The sequence below is a fragment of the Eriocheir sinensis genome, chromosome 9, assembly GCF_024679095.1.
Source record: "Eriocheir sinensis breed Jianghai 21 chromosome 9, ASM2467909v1, whole genome shotgun sequence".
Lineage (NCBI taxonomy): Eukaryota > Metazoa > Arthropoda > Malacostraca > Decapoda > Varunidae > Eriocheir > Eriocheir sinensis.
Window position 1 is genome coordinate 17,873,917 of NC_066517.1, and position 17,683 is coordinate 17,891,599.

At 43.3% G+C, this 17,683-nt stretch overlaps 2 protein-coding genes across 2 annotated transcripts in view; one reads left to right on the forward strand and one right to left on the reverse strand.

Annotated features, from left to right (window-relative positions):
• The window catches only part of LOC126996293 (G-protein coupled receptor GRL101-like), a 222,614-nt gene that overhangs the window by 138,988 nt on the left and 65,943 nt on the right, over positions 1–17,683 (reverse strand). Inside the window, exon 5 of the mRNA XM_050856670.1 lies at positions 12,687–12,717. The gene's annotated coding sequence lies outside the window, so the exon portion shown is untranslated. The remainder of the gene's footprint in view (positions 1–12,686; positions 12,718–17,683) is intronic.
• The window catches only part of LOC126996055 (ATP-dependent RNA helicase ddx23-like), a 59,233-nt gene continuing 55,092 nt past the window's right edge, over positions 13,543–17,683 (forward strand). The window contains exon 1 of the mRNA XM_050856107.1: positions 13,543–13,929. The gene's annotated coding sequence lies outside the window, so the exon portion shown is untranslated. The remainder of the gene's footprint in view (positions 13,930–17,683) is intronic.

Sequence of the window (17,683 nt, forward strand, 5' to 3'; positions counted from 1 at the left end):
ATGACACATGACATTGTGGCTTTTCGAATGACAGCCACTCCGACGGCTGTCATTACTCCGAAGACTGAGTTTGGCAGAGCTGTGATTAGGGGACTCCCCGAGCGGCCGAGTCCAACCATACTTCATAGCTGAGTCGGTGATGAAGTTGTGTTTCTTTTTTTTTACAGCAATGGAGTCAGTTCAAGGGCATAAAAAAAGGAAACAAATATGAAAACAAAAGCCAGCTAGTCACTGCTCCTGAAAAGAGTCAGAGGAGTGACCGAAAGATAGTCAGTCTCAGTTATTGATACATTTTCATCCTTGACCGATCAGTTGTAAGATTGTTGTCGTCATTCCTCCTGTAGGGTTGTTGTGTTGCCCTGTTGTGTTGCCGGAAGAGAACCTTACGACATTATCATTATTAGCTTTGCAGTGTTCAGTGGTCACAAGCGTCTCAGATTACCGACGTTGTGACCACCTGAGCTACGAGTGGACATTAGCGTTACCATAATAGCATACTCTGCACACTGTATTTCCTATTTTTTGACCCATAACTATCGCAAAAACACACCAGTAATCCGCGGTTTTAGCAATAACTGTAATCTAATATCGTTACTTGGGTGTGCACGATAGTTTTGTGTCTGAAATCGATAAATGTAGTGTTGTGAGTACGATAATGTGCTAACGCTGGTAACAGGTGTGTGTGGGGCAACGGTGCCAGATTGTCGTACTCAGCCTCCTTTGTTTGCCGATTTCCGACCCTAAAACTGCCTCCTCGACCCCAATAGCTGCCTTCATATATAGCTATCGTTAAAATGGTTAATTATTGGTGCTTTTGGCAATAGCTATGGCTCAGAAACCGGTAAATACGAGGCTCTGAGTACGATAATCTGGCAACGGGGGTGTGGGGGAAAGCTGCGTGTGTATGGGAGAATATGTTTTTGGGGGAAGATGTGTGGGGGGAAGGTGTGAATGAGGAACCACCTGCGGGGCTCACCTATATATCATCTTTCGCATCTGCTCATCTTTCGCACCTGAAGAAATCAAGGACGCTCCGCATGACAAGTCCAATTTTCCAGGCACACGGTTTGCGATTTCCTATTCCTGGCGCAGATTTCTCATATTCGATTCATTCCCGCGGCGGAGCGTCTCGTGAGTTCTTGTAGAGTTAGTAAAACCTCGACTTGATAAAGGGGGATGGAGGAGGCTCGCCGGGTCACGTAGCACTCAAATTTGCGTCATATTAAACTTCTTCAAAACAGACCGCGGCGCCTCAGGGTTCGTCCGCCTCGAGTCTTGGATCCGTGAATGATAAGGAGATGGCGCTAATGACTTTTTTTTGAGCGTGCCTTTTTTTTTTTTTTTTTTTTTTTTTTTACGTTGTTGCCTATTGCGCCGGTAGGCATCTTCCCGGTGGGGCCTGATGGTCGGCCCAAGGCTTCTTCCAGGTGGGGCCTGATGGTCGGCCCAGCCCGTTCTGGCGCAGGCGAGTGTTTTTTATAGTGGCGCCATCTTGCATTGGCTCATGCTGCCCCCCGGAACTCGTACTTGATTCGCTTGGACGGCTTCCTCTAGAGTCCGGGTTGATGGGTGGTCTTCAGGACAGCATGTGGGTAGTTTTAAGCCACTCGGCGGTGACCGAAAAATCCGAGTGGTAGCGTGAGGATTCGAACCCGCGTCGTCCATCACGCGGCGAATGTGGGTCCAGTACGCTATCACTTCGGTCACCGCCTACCTGAGAAGTTATGAATACCTGTGCGAGGAGGAATGCCGAGACGTAGAAATCCAGGTGAGGGGGAGAGAGAGAGAGAGAGAGAGAGAGAGAGACAAGAGGGAAAGAGAAAAAGGAGACAAATGAGAGGTCGGGAATGTCTTAAGACGACACGACACGCTTCCTCCTCACCTTCTCTCCACCACCACCATCATCATCATCATCATCATCATCATCATCATCATCATCATCATCATTATTGTCATCATCATCATCATCACCATTATCGTCATCATCATCATCATCATCATCACCATTATCGTCATCATCATCATCACCATTATCGTCATCATCATCATCATCATCATCAACATTGTCGTCGTCATCATCATCATCATCATCATCATCACCATTATCGTCATCATCATCATCAGTCGGTGGTTCAACCTTCCAACGCCTTCCAAAATCTTCCTCATCTCAAGAGACACAGGAAAGTTTTAGTGGAAAAAAGAAATAGAAGAAAAGGAAGTAGATGGAAGAAAGTGAAAGAAGCGAAAGAGGAAATAAAAAGAGGAGGAGGAGGCGGAGGAGGAGGAGAGGAGGAGGAGGAGGAAGAGGAGGAGGAGGAGGAGGAGGAGGAGGCGGAGGAGGAGGAGGACTGAGACTGAGTCCCTCAAAACACACTGACTGGCACACACAAAACACAAGACTGAGTCCCTCAAAACACACTGACTGCCACACACAAAACACAAGACTGAGTCCATTGAAAACACACTGACTGGCACACAAAAACAAAAGACTGAGTCCCTCTAAACCTGACTGGCACACACAAAAACACAATGGGCATGTTTTTAACGCGGGGTCCGAAGAGGAGGAGGCTGCTGGCCCTGGCCCAGTCGAGGAGCAGGCCGGCGACACCTTCGCCGAAGGGGCCTCCTCCACTGCCCCCTCGTCCCGAGACATTGCGTTAGTTAGGCGCCCGTGAACAATGCGAAACACATAAGCGATGCGAAACACGTAAACGATGCGAAACACATAAGCGATGCGAAACACGTAAGCGATGCGAAACACATAAGCGATGCGAAACACGTAAGCGATGCGAAACACATAAGCGATGCGAAACACGTAAACGATGCGAAACACATAAGCGATGCGAAACACGTAAGCGATGCGAAACACGTAAGCGATGCGAAACACACAAGCGATGCGAAACACGTAAGCGATGCGAAACACATAAGCGATGCGAAACACGTAAACGATGCGAAACACATAAGCGATGCAAAACACGTAAACGATGCGAAACACGTAAGCGATGCGAAACACACAAGCGATGCGAAACACGTAAGCGATGCGAAACACATAAGCGATGCGAAACACGTAAACGATGCGAAACACATAAGCGATGCAAAACACGTAAACGATGCGAAACACATAAGCGATGCGAAACACGTAAGCGATGCGAAACACATAAGCGATGCGAAACACGTAAGCGATGTGAAACACATAAGCGATGCGAAACACATAACCGATGCGAAACACATATCTCGCTCTCTATCTATCTATCTATCTACATATCTATCTACCTATCTATATCTCCTTGGCTCACTTGAGAAATCTTGGAAACACCTCCCATGTCGCGGGTTATTACTAGTCTTTCTCACAACCCTGTAACGAACCTCTCCTTCCTTTCCCCTACAAATGATAAAACAAGTCTTTCATCGTACACATCCGTCGTCTAGGCATCCCGTTTCTTTGCCCGGCCGATATCATTAACCTTAAGTATATCCTGATCTCCCTTCTGACCTTTCTCGCTCTTTTCATACGCGTAAACAACCTCAGGAAAGCATACAAAGAAAACATGTAACTTCCTCATCGTGGTCTGGTGAGTCTGGTTTCCCCGCCACCATCATTGCCACCACTCTTTTCTCTCCTATCTTCCTCTCTCTTTTGAACGACTACACTAATGCAAATACAAAGAAAAAGAAAAGGTCAGCATATAGTTTCATCATCCTGGCTTGGTAATTCTGGTTTCCTCTCCACCATTACTAATAAATACGGTTTTCTCTCCTTCTATCCTCTTCTCTTTTTGAACGACTACACGATATACTTAATGAACACATGAAAAAAGAAAGTGTCGGCATGTTATTCCATCATCTTGGTCTGGCAATTCTGGTTTCCTCTCCACCATTACTAATAAATACGGTTTTCTCTCCTTCTATCCTCTTCTCTCTTTGAACGACTACACGACATACTTAATGAACACATGAAAAAAGAAAGTGTCAGGATGTTATTCCATCATCTTGGTCTGGCAATTCTGGTTTCCTCGCCACCGTTATTGACATATTCGCTTTTCTCTCCTTTTATCCTCCGAGTTATGATAATATGACCACGACGACACAAACAATCATACAAAAGTTGTTCCACCATGTAATTCAATCGCCTTCATCAAATGGTTACCCCGTCAGAATCACTGACACGTTTACTCTTTTCTTCTTTCATCTTCATAGCTTTTTTTTATGCATCCGTGGAGCAGTGGTCAGCGTGCCTGGCTCCGACTTCGTGGGCTAGGGTTCGAATCAGGGCCAGGGCATTCAGCGGGCAACTCAACCAGCTGTTCATCCTCCCTTTCGGGTTGATCGAGAAATGGGAACTTGGGGCCCTTGGGGAAACTTGGGGAGGGTAAAGTGTGGCAATCCCGGATTTTACATCGGCCTGTGTCCCGGGGGAAGTGGTTATTACCTGCCACAGGTTCAAAGGGTCAACGGCTCGGAGATGAACACCTTAGCCACGCGCAGTCATAGCGTATTCACCCACCTTTATCTTACCTTACACTCCTACAGGAACACACATGCAAAAAGGTCAACCACATAATGCAGTCGTTCTCCTGAAAAGGTTTCCTCGCCAAAATCACTGAAATGTTTACTTTCTCCTTCCATCCTCTTCGATATTCTATTATGATTTCACTATTCTGTCGGGACCCGGAAAACAGATACCCAGAGAGGAATGAGAGATATACAACTGTGTAAACATCTGACAGGACAAACACTAACAAGAAGGGTGACATATACGTATAACAGTGTAAACATCTCAAAGTACAAACGATAACAAAAACGAGGGTAAAGGAAAACAGATACCCAGACTCAGATACAGAAAACAGATACCCAGTGGGCGTGGTCAGAAAGTGTGAACAACCATTGAAAAAGACTCTGACCCGTGACGTCAGTCGTAGCGACATGTTATGAGCCAATAATTTAACAGAAAAATCACTGTGGGAGTGTCTTAAGACTGACTCACGAATAGCAGGAGAAGTAAAACAATACAACATAATGAGCGAGCAAGTGGGTGTGACAGGAAGTATTGGCCACTGGTTATGTAGAAAATTAAGGGCGTGTCAAGGATGTAAGTCCGCCTAAAGCAAAGAAAAATGTGGCCTAGAAATCAGTGATATGGGCAGACCGAGCTTGGTTCTCGCCTCAAGCAGACCTTGCTACTCACTCAGCCGAGAATGGCTGTTGTGATCTTAATCGTGAGTAGAAATTCGAGAATCTATGGGAAACCGACTGTATTGTCCTGGAGATTATAATGTAGGAGATGTGAAGTAGGATTGGGAGTGGGACAGGATTGTGATTATTTTATTGCGATGTAAAGCAAAGGTAAAACCACTAGGTGTGGTATAATTTGGTGCTTTCATGACTTGTAGTAGATTATACTATAGGAATGTGTTATTAGAATTTGTGAGGAGAGTACATAATGATTGTGATGTAAGCAGAGAGATACAAACCACTGCTTGTGGAACGACGAGTGTTATTATTATTGGCAACAATTGAGCACATATTGTAGTATTATGTCTAAGACATGTCGTTTGTCATATGTTGCATCCATTGCTGAATATGCCAGTGTTATGATCGTCTGAGCATAGAATATTGCGTATGGCAATTACTTTCATTTAATTTTAAATAAATGTATATTTTCTTTTTCCCTTGTTTATCCCCGAACACCAGTCTCCAATAACAACTTAAACCGGATCACGCTACCAGGGATACGAGACGGTGAGATCATTAATTGAGTAATTAATGAGTGATAAAAGAGTTGATTTAATACAAGAAAAGAAGGGTCCAAAATTTCCACAAAGGCACATACAAAAAGTTTCCACAGATAATTCATTTCCTTATGTATTCCTCAGCAGGTTTCCCAGCAAAAATCACTTACATATACCTTTTCTCTCCTTTCATCCTCCTCCGTGTTTTCATATGGATACACTATTGCGCGCACACCCACCACACACACACACACCCACACACACACACACACACACACACACACACACAGAGTTACATCATAAAATTCAATCTTCTTTTTCAAATGGTTTCCCCGACACCATCACTGACATATCCGCTTTTCTCTCCTCCTATCCTATTCGACGTTTAATTATGACTGCACTACTACACAAACCCACACACACGCACACATACACAAATACAAGACTTTCATGCTCTCTTTCAGCCTTTCAATCTGGTCTCCCCGCCGCCATTACTGACAGACTTCCACAAGACATCCAGTTCTATAAGAAAAAAATCTGGGAACGCCACAACGCATCGCCTCTACCTGTTCGCTTCTCATCACGTCACTCCTAATTATTTCTACTCCATGTACTAAACTTGTTTACCTTTTGTCCTTTATCTATTCATTTTTCAATAATTCTATCATCCTATTTTTTTTTTTTTTTTACAACAAAGGGGACAGCTCAAGGGCACAAAAAAAGGAAACAATAATAAAAAAAAAAAGCCCGCTATTCGCTGCTCCTACAAAAAAGAATCAAAAGAGACGGCCGAAAGAGAAGTCAATTTCGGGAGGAGAGGTGTCCTGATACCCTCCTCTTGAAAGAGTTCAAGTCGTAGACAGGAGGAAATACAGATGAAGGAAGATTGTTCCAGAGTTTACCAGCGTGAGGGATGAAAGAGTGAAGATGCTGGTTAACTCTTGCATAAGGGGTTTGGACAGTATAGGGATGAGCATGAGTAGAAAGTCGTGTGCAGCAGGGCCGCGGGAGGGGGGGAGGCATGCAGTTAGCAAGTTCAGAAGAGCAGTCAGCGTGAAAATAGCGATAGAAGATAGAAAGAGAGGCAACATCGCGACGGAATTTAAGAGGTAGAAAACTATCAGTAGGAGGAGGAGAGCTGATGAGACGAAGAGCCTTAGACTCCACTCTGTCCAGAAGAGCTGTGTGAGTGGAGCCCCCCCACACGTGAGATGCATACTCCATACGAGGGCGGACAAGGCCCATGTATATGAATAGGAACTGTGCGCGGAGAAGAACTGGCGGAGACGATACAGAACGTCCAACCTCGAGGAAGCTGATTTAGCGAGAGAGGAGATGTGACGTTTCCAGTTAAGATTTTGAGTTAAGGATAGACCAAGGATGTTTAGTGTTGAAGATGGTGACAGCTGAGTGTTGTCGAAGAATAGGGGATAGGTGTTTGGAAGATTGTGTCGAGTTGATAGGTGGAGAAATTGAGTTTTTGAGGCATTGAAGGACACAAGGTTCCTTCTGCCCCAATCGGAAATGATAGCAAGGTCTGAGGTTAAGCGTTCTGCAGCCTCCAGTCTGGAGTCGTGTACTTCCTGTTGGGATGGCCTTCTATTGAAAGAAGTTGAATAATGCAGAGTGGAGTCGTCGGCGTATGAGTGGACAGGACAGTTTGTTATGGAAAGAAGATCATTGATGAATAACAAGAAGAGAGTGAGTGAGAGGACAGAGCCCTGTGGAACGCCACTGTTGATAGGTTTAGGGAAAGAACAGTGACCGTCTACCACCGCAGAGATAGAACGGCCGGAAAGGAAACTGGAGATAAAGGAACAGAGAGAGGGATAGAATCCGAAAGAGGGCAGTTTAGAAAGCAAAGACTTGTGCCAGACTCTATCAAAGGCTTTCGATATGTCTAGCGCAACAGAGAAAGTTTCACCGAAACGGCTAAGAGAGGATGACCAAGAGTCAGTTAAGAGAGCAAGAAGATCGCCAGTAGAACGCCCCTTGCGGAACCCATACTGGCGATCAGATAGAAGGTTAGAAGTGGAAAGGTGCTTTTGAATCTTCCGGTTAAAGATTGATTCAAAAGCTTTAGATAGACAGGAAAGTAAAGCTATAGGGCGGTAGTTTGAGGGATTGGAACGGTCACCCTTCTTAGGCACAGGCTGTACAAAGGCATACTTTCAGCAGGAAGGAAAGGTAGATGTTGATAGGCAAAGACGAAAGAGTTTGATCAGGCAGGGTGTCAACACGGAAGCACAGTTTTTAAGGACAATAGGAGGCACTCCATCAGGTCCATAAGCCTTCTGAGAGTTGAGGCTAGAGAGGGCATAGAAAACATCATTTGGAAGAATCTTAATAACAGGCATAAAGGAGTCAGAGGGGGGATGAGTAGGAGGAATATGCCCAGAATCGTCCAGGGTGGAGTTCTTACAGAAAGTTTGAGCGAAGAGTTCAGCCTTAGAGACAGATGAGACGGCAGTGCTGCCGTCAGGGTTAAGGAGAGGAGGGAAAGAGGAAGAAGTGAAATTGGAGGAGATATTTTTGGCTAGGTGCCAGAAGTCACGGGAAGAATTAAAAAAAGCAAGGTGTTGACATTTACTATTGATGAAAGAGGTTTTGGTAAGTCGGAGAATAGATTTGGCACGATTCCGGGCTGAAATGTAAAGGTCATGGTTTGCGGAAGTTCGAAGGCTCTGGAAGCTTTTGTGAGCTGCCTCTCTATTTTTAATAGCACGAGAACAAGCATGATTAAACCAAGGCTTTTTAGCATGAGGAGTAGAGAAAGAACGTGGAATGTATGCCTCCATTCCAGAGACAATCACCTCTGTGATGCGCTGGGCACACACAGAGGGGTCTCTCCTGGAAGCAGTAATCATTCCACGGGAAATCGGAAAAGTACATCCTCAGGTCGTCCCACCGAGCTGAAGCAAAATGCCAGAAGCATCGCCTCTTCGGTGAGTCCAGAGGATGAACAGGAGCGATAGGACAGGATACAGAAATAAGGTTATGATCGGAGGAGCCCAACGGAGAGAACAGTTTGACAGAGTAGGCAGAAAGATTAGAGGTAAGGAAGAGGTCTAGAATGTCGGGCCAGTCTCCAAGACGATCGGGAATACGTGTAGGGTGCTGAACCAACTGCTCTAGGTCGTTGAGGAGAGCAAAGTTGTAGGCTTGTTCACCAGGCTGGTCAGTGAAAGAGGATGAAAGCCAAAGCTGGTGGAGAACATTGAAATCTCCCAAGATGGAGATTTCAGCGAAGGGAGAGTGAGTCAAGATGTGCTCCACTTTAAAGTTCAAATAATCAAAGAATTTTACAAAGTTAGTATAGTTAGGTGAGAGATAAACAGCACAGATGTATTTAGTATTAGAATGACAATGAAGTCTTAGCCAGATGGTGGAAAATTCAGAAAAGTCAAAGTCGTGGGCACGAGAGCAAGTGATTTACTTATACTTTGCTCATATTTTTACACTAATATTCCTTTGGTCAATTATCTATCCATCAATCAATTATTCTAACACCCTATCTGTGTGTCCCTCATTCCTATTTTCACTGACATTCCTTTTGTCCTTCGTCTATCCATCTATCTATCATTTTATCATCCTATTCCCGTATCCTTCGCACTTGTTTTTACACTGTTATTCCTTTTGTCCTTTATCTTTCCATCTGTCTATTATTGTAGCAACCCATTTATCTATCCTTCGCCCCTATACGGTTACGCAGACTTATTTCCCTTTCAAAGTTAGATTTTAAATAAGAATCTGCTCACTGCTTTCTTCTTCTTGTTCTTGCTCTTGTTCTTCTTCTTTTTCATTTTCTTTTATTATTATTATTATTATTATTATCATTATTATTATTATTATTATTATTATTATTATTATTATTAGAGACAGAACAGGCAGAGAGGGAGGAGAGCGGACAATGAGAGCTATCTGTACAGCATCCCGCAAACACCCGAGACGCCCAGAAAGAGAACACCTGAAAGCGATGAGAGAGAAGTGGAATGAGGACGAGAGAATATAGAAGATTATACAAACGGAGGGACAGTGGGGTTGGGTAATAAATATCTTAAAATACACAGATAGGACAATGAAGATGACCCGTTTTTCGTGTGTTAGAAAGTGGGAGAAGTTTGACGTTAAGTGAGTTCGTTGCTGTCTTGAGTAACACCACCGAGAGGAAAATTATGATCTGAATGATGTGAAATATAAAAAAGAAGAGAGCTTTCGAGCCCTTCTCTCTCTCTCTCTCTCTCTCTCTCTCTCTCTCTCTCTCTCTCTCTCTCTCTCTCATAATCACTAAATCACGTTCATTTTCATCTTTTTAATCCCCGTCTTAAGCTCTGACTATTGATAAGTGAATGTATTGTAGATGTGGTGGATTTATAATTTATGAGCTGAATGTTGAATTATGTCGTCAGTGGTATGGACCATGATACAACTTAACCAATGAATAGCATGGTTGTCCTATAAATATTTTCGTTCTCTCTAGTGTCGGAAAACGAAAACTTAGAAGTCTAAAGGGGAGACAGAACTATGATTCGAGTATTGGTAGTAGTAGTAGTAGTAGTAGTAGTAGTAGTAGTAGTAGTAGTAGTAGTAGTAGGAGGAGGAGGAGGAGGAGGAGGAGGAGTATAAGTAGTACTAGTAGTAGTAAGAGTTTGATGACCGTCGACCCATCTGCCTCACATCCAAATCATTTCAACCACCTGTTACCAGCTTTAGTCCGTGAACGCTAAACCGGCTATATGGGCACGTGGCGCTCCTCCCGGGCGTCGATCCTCCTCACTGGGTTGTTTGTGCACGAAATAACCCTCAATAGCGGAGACTCCTGGCTGGGGCAAGTAGATCGACCATGCCAGAAGGGGCTTGGGATGGACAAAGTAGTTGCGTAGGAGCTTGCTTTAGGTTTAGGGGACTGTAGGGAATATGGGCGACGAGTGAGAAAAGCGTTGCATCCTTGGGTATATACTCCCCGTTCGTTAGTTACAGCCATAACGAAGACATTACGTGTGTTGAAGGACTTTGTGGCGTCACTAGCTGCCCTGTTGCTGGCTCCCGTGGCACTGAGAGGGACGCCGCCGCTGGGCCAGAGTTCCGGCATTTATAGGTCTCAATGATGACGGAAACTGTTACTCCCCGCACGAGGCGAGGACACAGAGGTCGTGCTCAGCTTCCTGGAGGCGTGGTGTGCTTCACTAGTTCAATAAGCGTCATCACAATCATATAACGTGACTTGCGGTGTGACTTGCGTGATAGCTTGCATACGGAGGACATTGGAAAGCTCTGGGACGTTTTGCAAGTTCTTCCTTACTCAGATATTTCAATTTATAAATTCCAATATAACAACGGTAACTTCTACGTTGAATTCCACATATTTCACTGTTGATTTATTTTTCTTCTTGTCCGTCTTGGTTCATAGAAATCATCCTTATAGGTACTCAGAGATGTCAGTTTACCAGTTCAAATACATCAACAGTAGCTTCTAAACAGCAACTATCAATAAGTTTTTCCTCTTGGTCTATCCTGGTTTACATGGTGTGACTTAGTGATATGTTGGAACTGACGTTAAGAGAACGGTCTAAGAATAGAGAGCCAGTGATATGGGCGTCTGTCTCTCGGTGTGGTTGAGACAGTTGAACGTGAATATTCACTTTTTTTTTTCTTTGATAACTTCTGAATAAAAACCCAGAAAACCGATCAATCAAGGGGAGGAAGAGAATTACCCAAATAACTGAACAATAACATACATTTTTTCCTCTCTTTTTTATAATATCTGAATTGAAAAGGCCAGAAAACAGATCAATCAAGAGGAGGAGAAGCATTAGTCATTATAGCATTAGTCATTAGTCATTACTTATAATACTTAAAACTACTTTTCCTCCCTAATTTATATTTTCCCGTACTTAATTAAATACTGGCATTACACAAGGAGCGCGTTACCTCACCCATCCTCCGACGCCACCCCGCTGCTAACAACAATAATTCAACAACAACAATTCAATAAGCTCAGCACCAGCGAGGGAGGTGGTGGCTGACAAGAGAGCTCGGGTTGCATAATACAAAAAAGGGAATTCTTGCGGGTTTCCTGAGTATACGCAAGTTTCACGTTTGCCATGAATGATCCGAGTTTCCACACCACCTGTAATACGTGGACGAGGCGTGACTGTTCGCTGCCTTACCCGTGTTGAAAGGGAAACATAGCGCGAAATAGACCTCCTTCGGTAGCTTATTCCCTTCCGTTGACTTGTATATATTTTTATTCTTCAATGTTTTGGCACCACTTTTTTGAGTGACGTAGAGGAGAGTATCAAGGCAACTCTGCTTCCGGAATTGACCTTCTCTGGCCTCTCTTTTTATTATATTACTGGAGGAGTGCCTAGCGAGCTTTTTTTTTTTTTTTTGCCCTTAAGCTGCCTCACTGTAAAATTCTCTCTCTCTCTCTCTCTCTCTCTCTCTCTCTCTCTCTCTCTCTCTCTCTCTCTCTCCTTCAACTAGAGTAGAAATGCAACGTTTTGAGCCTTCTGATTAATGTAAAATCACTTAGGTTTAAGGACAGACCACCTCTCTGGACCATGTTCTCTGCTGGTCTGATTTTCTATGTAATTCTCTCTCTCTCTCTCTCTCTCTCTCTCTCACCCCGTGTTGACAGGTAGTACTAATGAAGTAATTATCACAGGTCCGCTACGATAATAAGGTGTTAATGAGGCCAATATTACACCTTGACGACAGTTAGCGTGCATACATAAAACACACACACACACACACACACACACACACACACCGCTTTATAACAGTACTTCTTTATAATCAAGGGAAGGAGGTGGATGACGTTTTAAGAACAGTAAAAAGAAAAAGAAATACATAAACTTAAATAAATATAATAATCAAATAGGGAAATAATTAAAGAAGCACTGATGATTATATATTAGATTAAGGAGACAAAATATATATTCATGGTGTACTTACCTCCAACGCATGATCAGGTTCAACATGACTCCTGAAAAGATAGATAGGAAAATTTTTAGATATAATATACATTTTGACTGAAAACAGAAGGAGAAAAGAAAAAAGAAAAAAAGAAAATATTGCAGGAGAAAAGTGTGACCAATTTAAAGAGAAAAGGAAGGATAAAGCGGACGAATGTAAAAGGAAGAAAAAGTGGACGAAAAAGAACTGGAAGATGAGGAAGAAACAGCGTGAACAATAGCAATACTGACAAGAACATGATAATAAAACACAAGAAGAACAACAGTAAGGTAAGTAAGTTAAGGTAAGGTAAGGTAGGGTAAGGATAGGGCAAGGTAAGGTAAGGTTGGGTAAGGTAAGGTAAGGTTGGGTAAGGTAAGGTAAGGTAGGGTTAGGATAGGGTAAGATAAGGTAAAGCAAAGCAAGGTGAGGAAAGGCAGTTATTTAGGCAAGGGAAGGTAATGTAATGTAATGTAATTAATGATTAAAGCAAGTTAAGGTAAGCTAAGGTAATGATCAAGGTAAACAAAGGTAGGATAAGGGACGGGTAGGGTGGGGTAAGATAAAATAAGGTAAGGTAAGGTAAGGTAAGGTAAGGTAAGGTAAGGTAAGATAAGGTAAGGTAAGGCGATGTAAAAAAAGGTGAGGTAGGGTGAGGTAAATTTTAGCAAAGCAATGTAAGGTAAGGGCAATGTTAGATAATGTAATGTAACGTAATAATTAAGAAAAGGTAAGGTAAGGTAAGGTAGAGTAAGGTAAGGTACGGTAAGGTAAGGACAAGGTAAGGTAAAGCAAGGTAAGGTAACGTAAGGCAAGCATCACATCTCCACAACAAGGAACCAGTCAGTCTTACGCGGAAAGTCGTGGAGAGCGGACGTACAGCGCTCCTCACACGAACTCCCGCCCACGCCCCGGCGCCGCGCTACACACACACACACGCACGGCCAGAGCCACCAGAGCCCAACAACAGTGTCCGACGCGGAGGGAAAACCAGTGCCCGAAAGAGTGGATTAAAGTGCGTGTCTTAAAGTGGAGTAAATACGAGGAGAGGAGTGCAATAGGAGCGTTGGGCAGACTGTAACGGATCTTTGGCGTGTGTTATCAATATTCATGGTTTTCGTGGGACCTGGATTCGCCTCTTCGGCACAGCGAGTGTATGCAGATTGTGGGTGAGCTTGGAAGCGCCTCGCCGGTGTTGTGTCCTGCCCTCTACTTCTACTACACCTGAGAGCAATTAATTAAGGTAAGGTTTGCTTGTATGGGTGTGTGTTTGTGTGCGTGTCTGTTTGCCTCGTGTGGAAAATGTTACAAAAATAGATGGGGAAAAAACTTCGATAATTTTAGGAAAGACAGAGGTGGATATTTACACACACACACACACACACACACACACACACACACACACACACACACACACACACACACACACACATTCGTAAAAAGTGGTTGCCTACAGATAAGCATGAGACAAAGAGAGAGAGAGAGAGAGAGAGAGAGAGAGAGAGAGAGAGAGAGAGAGAGAGAGAGAGAGAGAAAGGCCAAATTTGGAGACATTCGTACATTTACAAATAAGTTTTGCAAGAGGTGAGAACTGGACCAAAGTGAGAGAGAGAGAGAGAGAGAGAGAGAGAGAGAGAGAGAGAGAGAGAGAGAGAGAGAGAGAGAGAGAGAGACAGAGAGACATGCAAACAGACAGACAAAGACAGAGACCCACAAACAGAGAGAGAGAGAGAGAGAGAGAGAGAGAGAGAGAGAGAGAGAGAGAGAGAGAGAGAGAGAGAGAGAGAGAGAGAGAGAGACAATACCGTCATCTCACGACAAAACAATTACTCCCGTTTTCTCCTGTAAATCACCCCTTCTAAAAGGATCGTAAAGATGATGGAGAATCCGGCTCCTTTCTCCCTCTCTCTGTTTCCCTGTGTATGCGTAGTAGCAACTTGGCCTCGTAAAAAAACAAAGGAATAAACAAACAAACAAACAAATAAACAAACACAGATAAACAAACGAAAAATAAACAAACACAGAGATGAGCAAAGAAGCAAATAAACAAACAAAGAAATAAAGCAATAAATAAACAAAGAAATAAAACAACTACACAAACACAAACAAATAAATAAACAAACACAAACAAACATGAGGACATAAACAACGTCACCCAAACAACAACAACAACAACAACACTAACAACAACAATAGCAATAATAACAATGATAATAATAACAATAATAATGATGAAATAACCTTAACAAAAAGTCGCAGTAATCAAAGGCCTTTCAACATTATCATCCGCCAAGGCCACGACAAAGGCGGCCGCGTTCTAATTACACTGAAAAGAAAAGAAAAGAAAAATAAGAGAAGGAAAAAGAAACGAAGGAGTAAAGTTAAGTAAAGATAAAATGCAAATGAACGTGATAGGAAGAAACGCACGGATATTTTAACGTGGCACTTGTTGTTGTTGTTGTTGTTGTTGTTGTTGTTGTTGTGGTGGTGGTGGTGGTGGTGGTGGTGGTGGTGGTGCAGGTTGTTGTTGTTGTTGTTGTTCTGATAAAGGAAGTAAACGTGACACTACTACTACTACTGCTATTACTACTACTACTACTACTACCACTACTACTACTACTACAATTACCATCCTCACCATTACTGTTACCACCACCACTACCACTACTACTACTACTACTACTACTACCGCCATCGCCACCAAAACCCTAATCCTCATCGTCCTCCTCAACATGATTAAACATTTTCCCTAATTAATGAGACGCAGCAGGGTGGGTGTGGCCTGACAACACGAGACAAGTGGGTCAGGTCAGTGAGGATTAGGTCACCATCATCATCAGCCATTATCACTCCACGACAGCATAGGTCAAAAGCAGCAACAGTGAGCAAAGAGACAAAGACGCGCGTGGTAGAGTACACATAAATCGAGAGGAATAGAAAGGATTAACAAAAATAGGCGTAGAAACATAGAGATAGATACTTAGATACATATACAGATAGTGACTGAGAAAAAGTACATAAATAGGTCGATAAGCAGATAAAAAAAAAGGACATAAGTAGAAAGAGACATATATGTAGTTAGATTTATTAAAGGATTGGAAGATAGACATAAATAGATAGATACATGACAGACCAACAGATACACATACAGACTATTGTGCTGAATAAGACATGAAAATAAAAAAAAATTGGTATATGGATTAACAGTTACGATACACAGGTAGAGAGAGAGAGAGAGAGAGAGAGAGAGAGAGAGAGAGAGAGAGAGAGACAGCAATATAGAGCAACACAAGCTTCATTAATGCAGAGTCTTTGTTAAGTTTTTTTTATGTAATTATAACGGACATTATAATAATATAGAGTTTCACTGCGTTTCTTTCTTTCATATATTTCTTATCTCTCTTCCTGTGATTTAGTCCTCGCGCTCTCTCTCTCTCTCTCTCTCTCTTTGTCTCTTTATCTATCTACCAATATCCTTAACTCCCACGCTCTCTCTCCTTCTTCTACTTCCTCCCTACTTTCCTTCCTATCCCTCTTTTCTTACCTCCTATCCATCCTTTCTTCTTACCTCATTATCTATCTGTGCATCTATCTATCTATCTAACTATACCCTTAATTCCCACGCTCTCTCTCTCTTTCTACTTCCTCCCTGCCTACCTTCTCATTCTTTTCTCTCTCTTCCTTCTTACAATCTCGCCACCTTCCCTCCCTCCTCTCTCCCTCCATCTCTGCGTACGTCCCTCCCTCCCGCCCTTTCCTATTCCTGCTATGACCTCATGATGCACTAAACTTGTTCCTGATAGTGTGTGTGTGTGTGTGTGTGTGTGTGTGTAGTGCATGTATAAACAAATAACACACACACACACACACACACACACACACACACACACACACACACACACACACACACCGTAACACGTGATCAAGCCCCAGGTGAGGCGTGCGGCAGCGGTGGCATCGTTGACGCACCTGTTATTATCACCTGAATACAGAGGCGGTGATTAAGAGGCGCATCATAAGGCCCAACAACCGTGGCGAGAGAGAGAGAGAGAGAGAGAGAGAGAGAGAGAGAGAGAGAGAGAGAGAGAGAGAGAGAATGAGGTTGCCTAGTTTAAAGAAAAAGAAATTAACGAAAGAAAATTATGATGAATTGGAAAAGGAAGAAAACAAAATTGAAGAGAAAATAGGAAAAAGGAATAAAAAGATTAAAAATAAAAACAAAAATGAGAATAACGACAAAAACAAAAACAAAAGCAATTAGAATCACCACAACCATAACCACAAACATAACAACAATACAGAACCACCCACAAAAAAAAAATAACACCCCCTTCAACTTCACCATTTCCATCATCAGCAGAGACAACAGAAAACGAGAGCCACACCTGCCTACCAATAAGGGCGAAAATATCAACAAAACAACACGCAAGAATGACCTCAACAGACACCCACGAAACCTTAGGTCACCGTGGACAGCCCTTGTTTATTGAAATGACCGAAGGGGGAAGAGGAGGAGGAAGAGGAAGAGGAGGAGGAGGAAGAGAGAGAGAGGTCAAGAGGCAATTGTTACGGGGAGGGAGATGGGTACTAGAGGCGTGGTTTGTGTAGGCGAAGGAGGAGGAGGAGGAAGAGAGGAGGAGGAGGAGGACAGGAGAGGAGGATGAAAGATGTGGGTGGAGGCCCTAAGGAGATGTGGCTGGGTAGATAACTGGGTGGAGGAGGAGGAGGAGGAGCAATGTGTGGGTGGAGGAGGAAGAGAAAGAGGTGGGTAAGTTGGTGAGGATAACAGGAGTAGCAATTAATGATGAAGAAGAGGAGGAGGAGGAGGAGGAGGAGAAGAGATATGTGATGGAAGAGGAGGAAGAGGTGGAAGAAGAAAAAAATAAGTGGTGGAGCAGGAAGACGAAAAGATGAAAAAAGAGTTTGTGTAGGAAGAAGAGGCAGTGTAGGAAGAGCAGGAGGAGGAAGAGGAGGAGGAGGAGGCGTGTGTAGGTGGG